The following is a 13,759-nucleotide window of genomic DNA, read 5'->3' as shown; positions in this document are numbered from 1 at the left end:
ATAAGACTTAAATGAATAAGTAATGCTTAACCTGGTGGGCTAAGCTCATCTAGTCCCATCTAGGTTATTAGCCCAATAAAGTTCACTCATCTACGACAAACTAAATAAGTTTTCTTTTCACAATACAAGAAAGATGATTTATTATTGCAACAAAGCAGTTAGGACACAGGATAGAGCAATAAAAAAGGTGGAGGAGACGACATGAACACTGCTGTCAAGGTGAAAATGGCAGCGCGTGTCCAAGAAGCTGTAAAACACACAGCAGCTAAATGTCACTCACACTGGGTTTGATGGTTTCATCAATCTGACTGTAAGGACTGGAAGTCTGCACAGCCTCCGTTTCCTCTTTCCTTTAGCGTCAGAGCTGTCAGGATGGGGGCGTCGCCAAAAAAGACTGAAAGCCACATCAGAAGAGGAACTGAGTTGTTCGGGGAATAAGAGGCTCCTGCGCTATGACGAGAGAAATGAGTGAAATCCTGGAGTGCATTATTCTGACATGGAATACTACGAGTTACAAATTGCCTACAAATCGGAACCAGATGAAGTTGCGACTTGTGCTATATATACTGCGCTTCAGTTCGTGTTACTGGTGTTTTATATGATACTACGACACATATTAGCGTTGGTAATGTGAGGTGGCACAAAGTAAAAGTAGAAACCTGGAAAACATGATTTTGCCTTCAGCTTCCCCGTTCAATTGCAGCTCAAATTTGCCTATGTTTTCCATGATAACTTAAGCTGTAAATGCCAAATTTATCACATCTCGTTAATACTGGCATGTGCAACATCACAATTGCAACTGGAACTTTTGCTATTGATCTGATACCAAATAAACACTGGGCTGTTATCACAGATGGCAACACGTTTTTCTCAAAACGTCATCCAATCATTGATCTTGATTTGACTTCAGTTAGTTAATTATGAATAGCATACAGGACAAATGTTTTCGACGTGTTTTTTTTATTTTTTATCAACTATAACATAAAACAATGTAGCCGTCTAGAACTAAAATTACCTGATTACTTTCTACCACACACAATTATGACAATAACTGAGTCTGTAACTGTAACCTCCTTTGGTTTCTACATTCAGGCACAGTCGTATTTCAGTTTTGAGGTATGTATCTTTACATAAGTGTATAATGTTTGAGTTCCAGTAAGTTTTTTTTTTTTTTTTCTCTGCTGAAGCTTAATTTCTGATTGTTTTGTATTATGATTGAGATTACCTGGATATTCCTGATTTTGATTGAAACACCTCTTGCTGAGACTGTCGGTCACGGTTGGAATTGAGTAATTTTCTGGCCAAAGAGAAACTGCAAATGAAAGTGTCAATCTCATCACGCTAGTGCTGATCTAATACCAATACTCACCTTGGTATTGATATTTAGATAAATATGCAGAATTCCAACATCAGGAGGCCTTCTTGTTCTGGAAAATCAAATTTTTGGGTAGAAAATGCAAAGTTTACTCCTTCCAACTAGTTTCCCAGTTGAATATAATCATCCCCAGTAGTATGATGACACCACCACAGTGTTAGTTTCCTACCGCTAATAGTGTTTTGGCTGTAAAAGTTCTGTTTGGGACGTATCCGACCTGAGTAGCAAACTATAAGCAGGTTGATTTGTGGTTTTTCTTTGTACCAACTAAAACATAAAGGCTGGATTTGTAGAGTCTAACCTACCTGAGCTGTGGGTCTCTGCAGCTCCCCCAGAGTCCTAGTTCTTTTAACTTCTACAGAAATGTTTTCACGACTGGATGTGTTCCCGGGTCTTCATGCTGCTGCTTGTTCACTAAGAAATCTCTGAACACCTCATCAGAAGACCTGGGGATATACTGAGGATGAACTAAACACAGATGGACTGTGGATTTTATGTAAGAGTATCAGGGGGGAAGAGGGTCCCGTGATACGGATGTTTTAGATTTTTATTCGTACATGGTTTTGAATGCCATCCCATTTCCTTACGTCACACTTGTGCGCTACTGTTTGTAGGTCAATCGCACAAAATCCCGTTAAAATACAGTGAAGATTTCAGTTGTAACACGACAAAGTGTGATAATGTTTTGAGAGGTATACTTATGCAAAATCGATACCGATGCTTCGGAGCTAAGGTTGTGCTGAATTCTCCCTCGATGAGGTTGAATTCTCTGAGTGCGATTAACATGTCCTCATTTATTCCACCAGTTCAGGGTTTGTTTTGGTTCCTTTTTCAATTTTTTGCAGCGTGTGGAATCGAGGACACCCTGTGCACTTCTAGCCCTTCTTAAAACGCTGCAGCAGGAGCCGGGCCCCTCTGCGTCGGAGCGTAGCATCCTATGCGGCATTTGGCGAGAGAGCAGGGCGGCAGGGAGAAATTTGACAAAGCGCCAAGCCGACCTCGTTTTCCCCAACCTGGTGTGTGTGTGTGGGGCGTGTGTGTGTGTGTGTTGCAGTCACAAGCAGTGCCCGTAGCTCACAGCTTCTGGATCTCCACCCTGCACTTAATACATGTAACTGAATCCTCGCTGCTGCACAGCGGCCCTCGCTGAAACTAACCCCGGTACAAACTCACACGCCTGCATGCACAGATGCATGGAGCCTCTCATGTTTTGGCACAGATGCACACGGACTTCCTAGTTGGGTCTTGTGAGGTAAATCACTTTTTCTTTTCTTGTTCTTTTCCAACGCTCACGTCAAATATTCACGCCGGTGCTTACAGTGGGTCACAGCGTATGTACTGTACATCCTGTCCTCATACGTTGGCGAGTGCTTCCCTCCATCCAATCGGCTGAGCCACGTATCAGAGCTTGCAAGGGGGCTCTGAAAATATTACAGCTGCTAATAATAACACCAGCGAATGTGCTGTCACACTGTTTTCCTGCCTGTCCGTCTGCATGCGTGCGTGTGTGTGTGCTGCATGTGCGCATCGCTTGGCATGGAGGCTTACTGTCCCCCCCTCCACCCCCCATTCCTCTCCCTTCTCACCACAAGGAACTCATTGACCTGAATCAGAGCGCAGAGCCGCGCCCCTCCTCAGGGCTGCTGCACAAACGCCAGGGAGCCTCTAGTGGCCACACACGGAATCACAGAGGAGAGGAGAGCATCAGTGCAAGAAATCACTCTGGATTAGGCCTGCAACTAATGATTATTTTAATTGTCGATTAATCTGTCCATTTATTCTGATGATTAATTTGATTTTTTTTTGTAATGGTACATTTTGCAGATTTTTCATTTAAGGAATTTTTTTTTCTATAATACTAAAGATGCACTAAAATGTGCAAATTTCAAATAAGAAAATCAACATGTTATTGCTTAAAAAGCAATAACATAGGATTTCTGCATCCTCTGCATCTAAAAAAGGAAAAACTTCTAACATCATGTGAAAAGCTTTATCAATGCTTTATCAATCACTGTATTTCTGCTTTATGAATACAATTTAGGGCTGATAAATAATTGTATGGGAAAAGGTGCCTAGTTCTTTTATTTTTCTTTCAAAATAATTTGAAGCTAAAACTACAACTTAAGAACTTCTAAGTAGAAAATACTCAGACACATTTTCTTTTTATCCTAAATGCAAAATGTGTTGTTTTTTGTTGTTGTTTTGGCTGAATTACTGCTCTGAATATGTTGCTCTTTCAGCAATTGATCCTTTTCGAGTCTGTGTGCTCCAGTTAACGATTAATCAATGACCAAATTAGTTGACAATTATTTTGATATTTGATTAATCTCGATTAATCGTTTGTATTCTTATATCTGTTTAAAGTTTCGACTACGTACCAATAAATGCTTCAGTATTAAAGCCATTTTCTGTTTTAGCTGGTAGCTAACAGTACCATGAGGTTAGGATCTGACCGTGCACGCGTTCAGAATCATTCCTGTCTTACAGCCCGGCGCCACATCTATCCGGTTTGTTCCGGTAACGCCGCGTCATTAGACTCATGACCGGCGGTGACACGGTGCGAGCGACAGAGAATGCGTGCGACCGTAACCAGTGGGTTAATCCGTCAACCGTTGGATGAACTCCAGCGCCAAACGGATTAGCCTTTCACTGGTCGACTGGCAATAAGGACGTCTTTCTTTTTTTTCTTTCCTTTTTTTTTTAATCCCGAGGTCATCTGGAGAGAGTCGTGTGTTGGCATGCGCCCTCGTTGCCGCTCTTGCTGAGGTTCAGAAGTCATAATTTGCGCGAGTGGATGTCCAGTTGCATTTTTCATCTCCTGAAACAATCTTGCTTGCAAAATCGGAAAATAAAAGCAGTGCTGTCAAGGAATCCACTTTAAAAAAAAAAAAAAAAAAAAAGAATAAATAAGACAAAGAAAGCATTCCTTTTAATCCCACCTGAAAAGTCTATTTTAGACCCTCTGATTTCTTATTTTTGCATATTTTCTATTTTTACACCACAGGGGCGCAGCTTTCACGCGTCACTTTCATTTATCTGCCGAGCACCGCTCAGCCTCGTTCATTATCACATGCGACTAGTTGTCAAAACCAAGGAAAAAAAAAACTAATTCATGTGGGTCTCTTTGCTGCTGTCATCTGGAGTGGATTCAGGGGGCACATGAGTGGGTTTCTTTGTTGCTGGAGAATCCTTGTGGGAATCATCACAACGTTTTGCATTCAGTGATGTTTGTGCCTTCCAAAAGTCTTCATACCCCTTGAACTCTTCCACGTTTATGGTGCAACCACAAACTTCAATCTATTTTGTGAGGAACAGGGGGGCTTATGTGATTAGAAAAATTTTTAAAAAGCAGAGTGTGATGATGCAGTGAAAGGAAAATGTTTTACAAAATCCCTAAAGAATGTGAAAACAGCTGGATCATATTTTCCTTTACTTATTTATTTTTGATCAACTTTAACAGCTCACCTAATTAAGCTTTCAGAAGCCAGAATTAGTAAATAGATATATATGGAGGCGTTTCACAATTGCAGTATGTGATACTTTGTAGTTTGTCACTCGTACAAAATCTCAATAAAATACACAATACTGTCTGATGTGGTAACTATCGCTGATTTGAAAACTTTTGCAAATGTATGTAGTTTGCCTTCCTGTTCGGGCCGACATATTCTACAAGAAATCAGCATTCAAAAAAACATGTAAAATGGGATTTTACTATCAACCGCCATGCAAAAGACGAGTGTGAAAAGACTAACAACTTCAATTTGAATGTAACTTCAGTTCAAGTCTAGCATCATGCAGACAGAAAAGATGGTTTTTGACCAATGTAGTTATAAAAAAAACAAAAAAACAACCTGCTTATTTTTATTCTACTTCTTACCACACCTGTTTTTAGGACTTTATCAGTGGTAGGAGCTACGCTGTCTACTAATTGTTCACATGTTTATCAGAGGAATGACTTGGAGATTTTCCAGTTTGGATTAAAGTCAAACTGAAGGACAAACTCATTGTGACCTTGAGTATGTCCTAGTCTTGTGACTAAAATACAACAGCAGTGAATCAAGCAAATTTCTTTGAAGCTGGCAAACCCTTTCACTACTTCTCTAGGAAACACCTTACAAGTCTTTGTTTTACTTGGTGATTTGTAGATTATTCTACAACAGGACTGTCAAACTCAAGTGCTCCTTGCAACCTTTAGGCTTCTTCTTTGTCCAACTTGCTTGAGTCGAAAGGTTGGATTGTCTCCTCAGCGTTTTATCAAGTTCTGCAGAGTCCTACAAAAGATCAAATTATTTTTAGTTTGGTGTTTTGAAGGAGACATTTGCAAGACGAGGACAGTTTGTCTACATTCACACAGCAGAAATACGCATCCTGCCACTCAGACCGCCGTGAATTATTCATAGCAGTCTGAATCGTCCAAGTCTGATCTTTTTACCCCCACCTCCCACACCCCCCTCCCAAAAATAGAAAAAGTTTATCATTTCCACCTGTGGTTCATTTTCAAGGAGTTCACAATCTGATGGGTCATAATGCATTTTTTCTGATTTTTACATCAACCTGAGACATTCATCGTCACCAGAAGTAGTTGGGTGTGGTAAATCCGGAGGCAAACAATGACTGGAAATGATACTTTCTGAAAATTCTTAAATTGTGAAAAGTCCATCACATCACAATTACACTACTCCTGGTTCCAACTACGCATCCAAACAGACTTAACAGAAATAGCAATCAGTGCTCCACAAAAGGCCATTTCTATCAGTAGTTCATTCTTTTTCTCGGCTTCCTTCATCTTATGATCATGTGGTGATATTGTTGGCTCCATTACTCCATTACTCAATTTTAAAACTGATCCATAGACACGGCACCCATTCCCACTCCCGTAAACGACGAGCTGCTGTGTGATGTCGACATTCTTCTCCTACGCATCTGTTCACACAGAAATCCGATTCTGTTCAACACAGAAGGAAAAAAAATTGGATTTCAGCAGCAAATTGGAATTGAGCATCAATATCTTTGTGAACGCAGCTTTTGAGGAGTTTGGGGCCCTTTTTCTCAAAACATTTTTTTTTCTTTTTTTAGATGGTGGTTAATAAAGACGTTGTCTTGGCCAGGTAATCGAGTCAGATGGCATAATAATTCTCCTTAAAAATGGAACGTCCCACAATCAGCCTCTACATATAAAGATTTGGAAGTTTTCGTCTTTGGTTTGTGGCGGAGAAAACATGACAGTCAGACAGAAACAACACAATAAATGGTAATTGTTTTGGGGGTTTTTTTTGTCATTAAGACCTAGTAACCAACAGAAAATCAAAAATATTTAAAATTTTGTGCTTCCCAGTTGTATTATTCTTCACTGAGCATAGATTTAAAAAAAAAAAATTGTTTTAAATGCAGTTTGCAGGTTGCAAAGTTGGCATACTACTTTTGTCACAGAATTCACAAAACTATAAAACACAACCGAACATGACAAACATGCAAACTTTTATTTGCTGCGTCATTGTCAGTTATTTAAAGTCCATGTTTTTCCTCTAATTAGAGGCCTCTGAAAAGTTAGTCTGGATCAGAGATTGACAAATTCATTGGTCACTCATGAACTGTGGAGGGTCAAAATTCAAACTTTGCACAATCTTTCCCTGCTTAACTTTGCCCACTGACTCTGATTCCTTGAAATACATTAAAAAAATGTTTCTCATGCTCTTAATTTACTAGATAATAGTTTCTTACAATACATCTATAATCACCTAATGAGGAGTTGCAGTGATCCAAAGATCTGTTCACAATTATTGAACACAAATTGAGTTGCAAGAGGAAATCTGCTACAAATCTTGTCCAAACTTTGCCACACTGATGATATGCATATTTTTTGGGGGGGACATAAAATGCTGTGGCAACAAATAACGATGCAGTGCCTCTGCTGACCGGGAGTTGTGCTTCATCAATACAACTAATTTGCCCAAATGAAAAGATAGACTCCGCATTATTTCTGGCAGCTAGACGTGAATTACCGACTGCAGCACATTTACAGTGAAATAATGAGAACACACTCTGATGCACATCACTGTCTGTCTCCAAACTCCTCATCGTTCTCATGCTCCAGGTGTCTCTTCCTCAGAACAATAAGGGGGGCTGGGCAGGATTTTGTTTTTGCTGGTCATATGATGTGTTTGGGTGAGACTCGGAACATTCCAGCGCTCTGTGTACACAACAGCCTCGGGCCTGCTCCGTCGGGCGAGTAATTACGGCGGCCTGTCGCTTTATATTCTGCTGGATCAAACAGTCTGCACACACACACACACACACACACACACCCTCCGTTCCGTTTTTATTTCGCCGAATTCCACCCTGAATTCAACTCACGCGCGCCCAGCTGGAGGAAGTAGGCTGTGATGCCGTGTTTTCCGGCGGAGAGAGAGTTGTGCAACCTCTAATGCCGGAGCTCTGCGTGTGGGAAATGTGTGACAGCCCAGCCGAGCGTTCCCATTGGCTGCTAGGGCGCACTCCCCCCGCTGCTCAGCCCGTCCCTTCCCCTCCAAAGTGGGTATTCGGACGCCTAGGCTCGGTCTCCATGGCAACTACCTCCGCGCTAGGGGGAACTTCATGTAAATACACCTATTTCTCCCCCCCGTCCCCATAGCCACATCTTTTACTCTTCATCTGATCCGCTTTGATCAAGCCCATCCTTTGTTTTAGACGTTTGTCTTCCAGTTGTGTTTTTGTTAGACTCCCCGTCCATTTTAATGCACAGCTCTGGTGATTGGCTCTGTTGGCCTTTATATGATAGTGAATTGACAGGAAAATATCACCAGACTGGGAATCGAACCTGCGACGGCCGTGCCGAGGACTAAGGCCTCCTTATGTGGGTTGTGCTTTCACCACTGCCTCCCCAAATCCATCACAATTTTAATGGCAATTCCCAGCCTCATCGTTTCGGTCAAGCAGACTCGACAACCCGGAGTCCCGTTCCCCAAATTTAAACCCGTCCCTTTTTTCTTTGTATTTTGTTGCCATTTTTGGGCAGAGCGCCCCAAGTGAAGAGGAGCAGTAACTCATCGAATGTGTTTGAAACGCAGCGGACCACCAGGCCTGCAGACGGCACCTCGTACGGAAAGGTCAGCTGTTCTTTCCACTCGCCAGCCCCTCACTTTGGAGAATTTTCCACATCAGGATTAATCAGAACTCGTCTAGTAAATCACTCATTATAGAAGAAGTTACATAAGAGATTAGCTTTGTACCTGCAGGTCAGCGCTAATGAGCTGCTGTGACGACTGTTGCCGTGTTTTAGACATGCAGAGGTGTCAGAGTCTCATGACTGGGGTCTTTTTCTTTCTTTCTTTCTTTTCTCCCTTTCTTTTCCTCCATGGAAAGCAGGTGGGATGAGTCTGAACTGTTTTGGAGAGACTGTGAAATGTCAAATGACTTCCTGGAAGCCCGCAGCGTGACCAGCTTCTCGGTTGCCAAGCGGACTTTGCCGGTGACTCACCCCTTCCGACACGGGCTTCTGGTGGATCTTTCTGATCGCAAATCAGAGAGGGGAGTGATGCTGATGGAGAGGCTGATGGGAGGGGCGGCGGGAGAGACGCACAGAAATCCCCCCGTAGCTTCGGCTGCGGAATACTAAACACACGGAGTACCTCTGCTCTGCTTTTAACGCACGTCAACACCGACTGTTAAACCGAGATGTAGATTATCAGGCCACTTTTTGATCGCGAAAGGATTGACGCCGAGGAAGGAGGGATGATGCAGTGGAGGAGAGAAAAGAGGGGAGGCGGCAAAATGGGAAGGAATGGGGAGAGGGGGAAACCTGCAGTGCAACACAGACTGAATTATTCATCGACGTCTGAGTGGGTTGCTGCATATGAAGGAAAGAGAGGGAGAGACAAAGAGGAGGGGAGATAAAGGGAAAGACGGTAGGAGAAAAGGATGAAGGAGGGTGGTGGGAGGAAAGACGGGGGAACAAATGAAAGAAAAGGAGAGGAAGAAATGGAAGAGAGACACGGCGTCGATGTCTGAACTCGGTGTTCCTGACACTCCAGTCACGTTTGCACTGTCTGTTTCTCTCTCTGGCACACACACACACACACCCCTCCACACTGGCACCATCACACACAACATGCAGGGTACACAGTCTGCAGACAAGCAATTGAACACACACACACACACACACTGCAGTAAAAAGCTCAACAATGTGTGTTTCAAATTTATTATCAAGCTTTGCACAAGGGGTTGAAGGCAGAGATTTAAACACTGTTTAAAAGATGCATTAGAATGAATGACAGGATCCATTTCTTGTTGTTTTCTTTAAAAATTTGGAACTTATTTGCTTATGCAGACCTCTGCTTTGTGCCAAGTCGCAAACTCTTACTTGACTTTATATTTTTGGGGCAAAGGCCTCTTCCTAACCGAGCGGCCTTTCAGTCCATGGTGGCACAGGACACGTTTCGCTGTGGATGATGAGACGAGATCAATCAAACATTTTCAAATGGTTTCTTTCTTTTCTTTTTGGATTAATACACACATTTCGCAATGAAAGACATTCATCCTTGGTTCATTGAACCTGTCTACTTCCTGAATAGCATGGCTGGATTTTTCCATGGTAGTCTTTCTCGGGCATAATTGCTTCAACAAATCAATTTGTACCGTGGAATGAACCAGACTTTCGGGTTTCCAAACTATGTTTCCTGATATCTTAGCTGATTTAGTGCAGGTCAACTTTTAAATCTGAAGAAAGCAGAAAGAAACGGTTTTCCACTATAACCTACAGTATCTATCTGCGACGTATCCAAAATACTGCCACACAAATGAGTAGTGACAACCTTTCTGGCACAACAGGGTAGCACAAAGATACAACCAGGCATCAAGCATAAAATTGGCATATCCATATTTGTGGGTCCCAGCAGGAATTGCTTAAACTTCTTTCACCAAAGTCACATGTGATGAATTATAGTTTAATGAGAAGTTTTGTGGGGTTTTAATATTTTGGGGGGGAAAAAAGTAAATGCAGCCGTTTGACCTCAAAAGGTTGCGAAAAATAGAGATAAGTTGCCACTTCAAAGTCATGAGTAGATCACTTAAGGAGAAAAAGGAAATGCCTTCGCCGGAATTAAAGAGAAGTGAAGCGGTGGATGAGAGAGGAACGAAGGAGCGAAGGATGTGGAGGATGTGGAGGGCGGAAGGAAACAGACAACCCCAATGCAGTCCAAACTTTTTTTTTCTTTTTCTTTTTTTCTTTGTCCCTGACACATCATCTCGCACACTTAAATGATGAAACGATACAGAGGGAAATGCAGCGTCGGTATCGAGCTCAAAGTTCCCCCAGATTATCCGCTGAGTCAATTTGGCTGCTAATTCACCCATTTACACAAGTGATGCTTTCATTTACCTGTTTATCTCTGTCTAATCAGCACATGCAGACGGCTGAGGCTTTATGCAAATATGCATGTTGCTCTACCCAACATGCTGCAGCTGCCCCCCGCATGTTCTGTCGCACGTATAACAAATTTAGTGACTTTAGCACAGAGACGCTGTTTTTAAATTTAATTGCTCTACACAAGGTGATCTGAGTCCTTCTGTTCAATATGCAGCAGAGGAGGGAGGGAGGTTATTTGAGGAGAACTGCAAGCAGCAGGGGAAACTAGACTGTCCCTGTATGCACCCATTCTGTTCAATATGAAATAAAAACTAAAGGTCTGCTGACCAAAAAATGACGCAATTACAGCAATATTGTCGTCTTTTCTACATTTTTAAAAATCATGCCATTTTAATTTAGTGGTATCAGAGTAAGAAGTGAATATGCACAACAGACTAGATTCTTTTTCAATGTTGAGACAAAGTGGTGACCTTTGCACCATAACCGATCCGTTGACCCCTGGTATGAAGTGCAACCTTGTAAACGTGTCGACTTGCACATTATGCCCGACCGTGCCCGTGTGCTGTGCTGCAACCAGAATGGTATTCTTTATTGTGTAATTGCGCAAAATAGCAACTGTGAATGGAAGCAGCTGAAAGTCTCACTTTTAAGCACATAATCAGTTCTCCTTTTACACACGATGGCTTAATGTCCAGCAAATTCCTGCAAGAACAGAGAAATTTGATGGTGAAAATAACAATATGAAGGTCTTTCTGGCCCGGAAATTTCATGTCCCACAAGAACTCAATTTCAGAAGGTCAGTCGTGCTCACTAAAAGGTTTAAATCCTGGGTTTGATGGCTCACACACCGAGAAAAACGAAGTTGCGGCTGCAGCTAATTATTAGTAATAATTAGTAGAGAACTGCCACTGATTTTCTGTAGAAACTCCGTGCTTGGAGTTATGAGCGTAATCATCAAAATCACGGTTTTATTCCTCTTATTTTTTTTAGATTCATTGCACAGGAGTCACATTTCCATCGGTATTCCAGTCTGCATTTCAAGAAACAGGAAATATTTGCAGGTCCTGTTCCAGACCAACGTAAAATGTCAACCCCGATCATCTTGCATCCTCGCACACTTTTTTTTCCCCACAGTCTTCTCTCTTCGACGCAGCTGAAAATATTAACGGTGCAAGTTTGGACGACGCGTTCGACAGCTGTGCTATTCACAGAATCTGAAGAGTTCTCTGAATCCTTTCATCACAGTCTGATCTTTGTTTCTTGTTATAAAAAAAAATAGAAAATTAAATGTTCCTTCATTCACAAAACTATTTCCTCATCTTTGGTTACATCGCCACATTCATCCGGAACAAAAACTCTCAGCTGAGCTCGGTTGCCACGACAACCACGTGTATAGACGCACTTTTCTGCACAGGATCAATCAAAAAAAAAGAAAGTTTGAGGAGTTCCAGGAAAGGAGAAGGTGAGCAAAAGTTTTCAGGAAACACATTCCTTCTGAATAAATCTCTTCCTGGAATTATATAAAGAAGCTTTAGTCTAAACTTGTTTCTCTGCTTCAGAAGACAGACAGTGAAGAGGCACATCCTGATCATTTTGGTGCAATGAGTCATTTATGGTGCTGCAAAATAAATATTAGTCTTTGGTTCTGATTATGTACTGGGAGTTCCAGTAAAATAAAAGCTTCATAGGTGAGGCTACCAGGTAAAACGCAGCGTTTACTTTGAAGTGCGCTGCTGATCCTATCTCAAACCGGTTCTGTGAATGGATTAACAACACACAAAATGATCTAAAACAACAACAAACAAAAAAAATTTGCCACTTCCTTTGCTTGCTTTCCTCCCGAAGCCCAGCAGTGCTTTACACATCCGCTGTCACTCTGTGGCATTTCACTAATGTGTTGGTCACGACTCCTCTCTTCTTCCCTCTCTTCTCCTCCCCATCCTCTGCGCTCTCTTCTTTTTCGTCACCCCCGGCCAAAAAAAAAAAAAAAGTCTCTTCTCTCTCTCATGCCTGCTTGTTTCCCTTCCCAGGCTGTCTGTTCCAATAAGAATTTGTTCTCGGATGGGGCCGCCTTGTTAAGCAAAGGTTGCATGAAAAATAAATAAGGCTCTTAATTGTAAACAGAAAAAGCAGGTCAGCCTTTTGCAAACTCCCTGCATATTTAGAGGTGTTTGTATGAGCCTGACGCTTGAAATGGAGTGCAACACTGACTGTGTTTTCACACCGGATAGTCCAGTAGGGACCAAAATTGCAATGTTTGTACAATTTTCAGCTGGCACGGTTCTCTTTCACACTGCACTGCCAAACGAACCACGTCCTGTGAAAAGCCTGTTCCACCCCTCGCCTGTGGTGGCGCTGCACCAAGAACCACTGAAGGAAAACATACAAAGACACAGACACAAGTTCCTCCTTCACAAAATGTAAACAAAAATGGAGCGGCGTCAGATTTTAGCGGTTGTAGGATTTGTCTCCCACCAGATGTTTTTTGTTGTACTTACCCAGAATACCTTGCGCTATAGTCCACTTCCTGCTCTTGGAGCAGGTCTCCGGTCTGCTTGGCATTCACATATGCATTTGAATCGCACAAATCACGTCAAGCAAACCAAGAAGGACCAGAGTTTGCTTTTTTCATCAGAGTTAGATTGCACATTCACACGACCAAAACCAAGAGAGAATTTCTAGGCAAGCAAACTAAAGTTTCGGACTAAGCGAGGGTGGTGTGCATACACCCTAAATTCCAAACAGAGGGCGATCTAGACCTAAAGCGCACAGGCCAAAATATACAGCCTTTCTGGCAGAAAATAAACACTCAATACACAATGACTTAAATGTGTCTCCTATCTGATCAAACGTTTGATTTCATCAGAACTTTGTATCTGATGACACAAGTAACCTTCCTCGGAAACAGGCGATGTCAGTGTTGCAAATTTTTTCTCTAGAAACTTCTCCTTTTGTATTTTTTGTAGCTTTCTGCTGAAATTTTGCAAGAGCGGTTTTGTTTAGTTTGACACCCCTGCTGT

General features: G+C 42.0%; 1 long non-coding RNA gene across 1 annotated transcript; it reads right to left on the bottom strand.

The window, feature by feature from the left end:
* Window positions 1-4,795: 4,795 nt before the first annotated feature.
* Window positions 4,796-9,478, bottom strand: LOC116736770 (uncharacterized). Its single transcript, XR_004342667.1, has 2 exons — window positions 8,605-9,478; window positions 4,796-5,646 (listed from the first exon to the last, which is right to left on the bottom strand). It is a non-coding gene; the product is annotated as an uncharacterized LOC116736770 (long non-coding RNA).
* Window positions 9,479-13,759: the final 4,281 nt, after the last annotated feature.

This window comes from Xiphophorus hellerii, chromosome 17, assembly GCF_003331165.1.
Source record: "Xiphophorus hellerii strain 12219 chromosome 17, Xiphophorus_hellerii-4.1, whole genome shotgun sequence".
Classification (NCBI taxonomy): Eukaryota; Metazoa; Chordata; class Actinopteri; order Cyprinodontiformes; family Poeciliidae; genus Xiphophorus; species Xiphophorus hellerii.
This window is presented reverse-complemented; position numbering and strand designations above follow the sequence as displayed.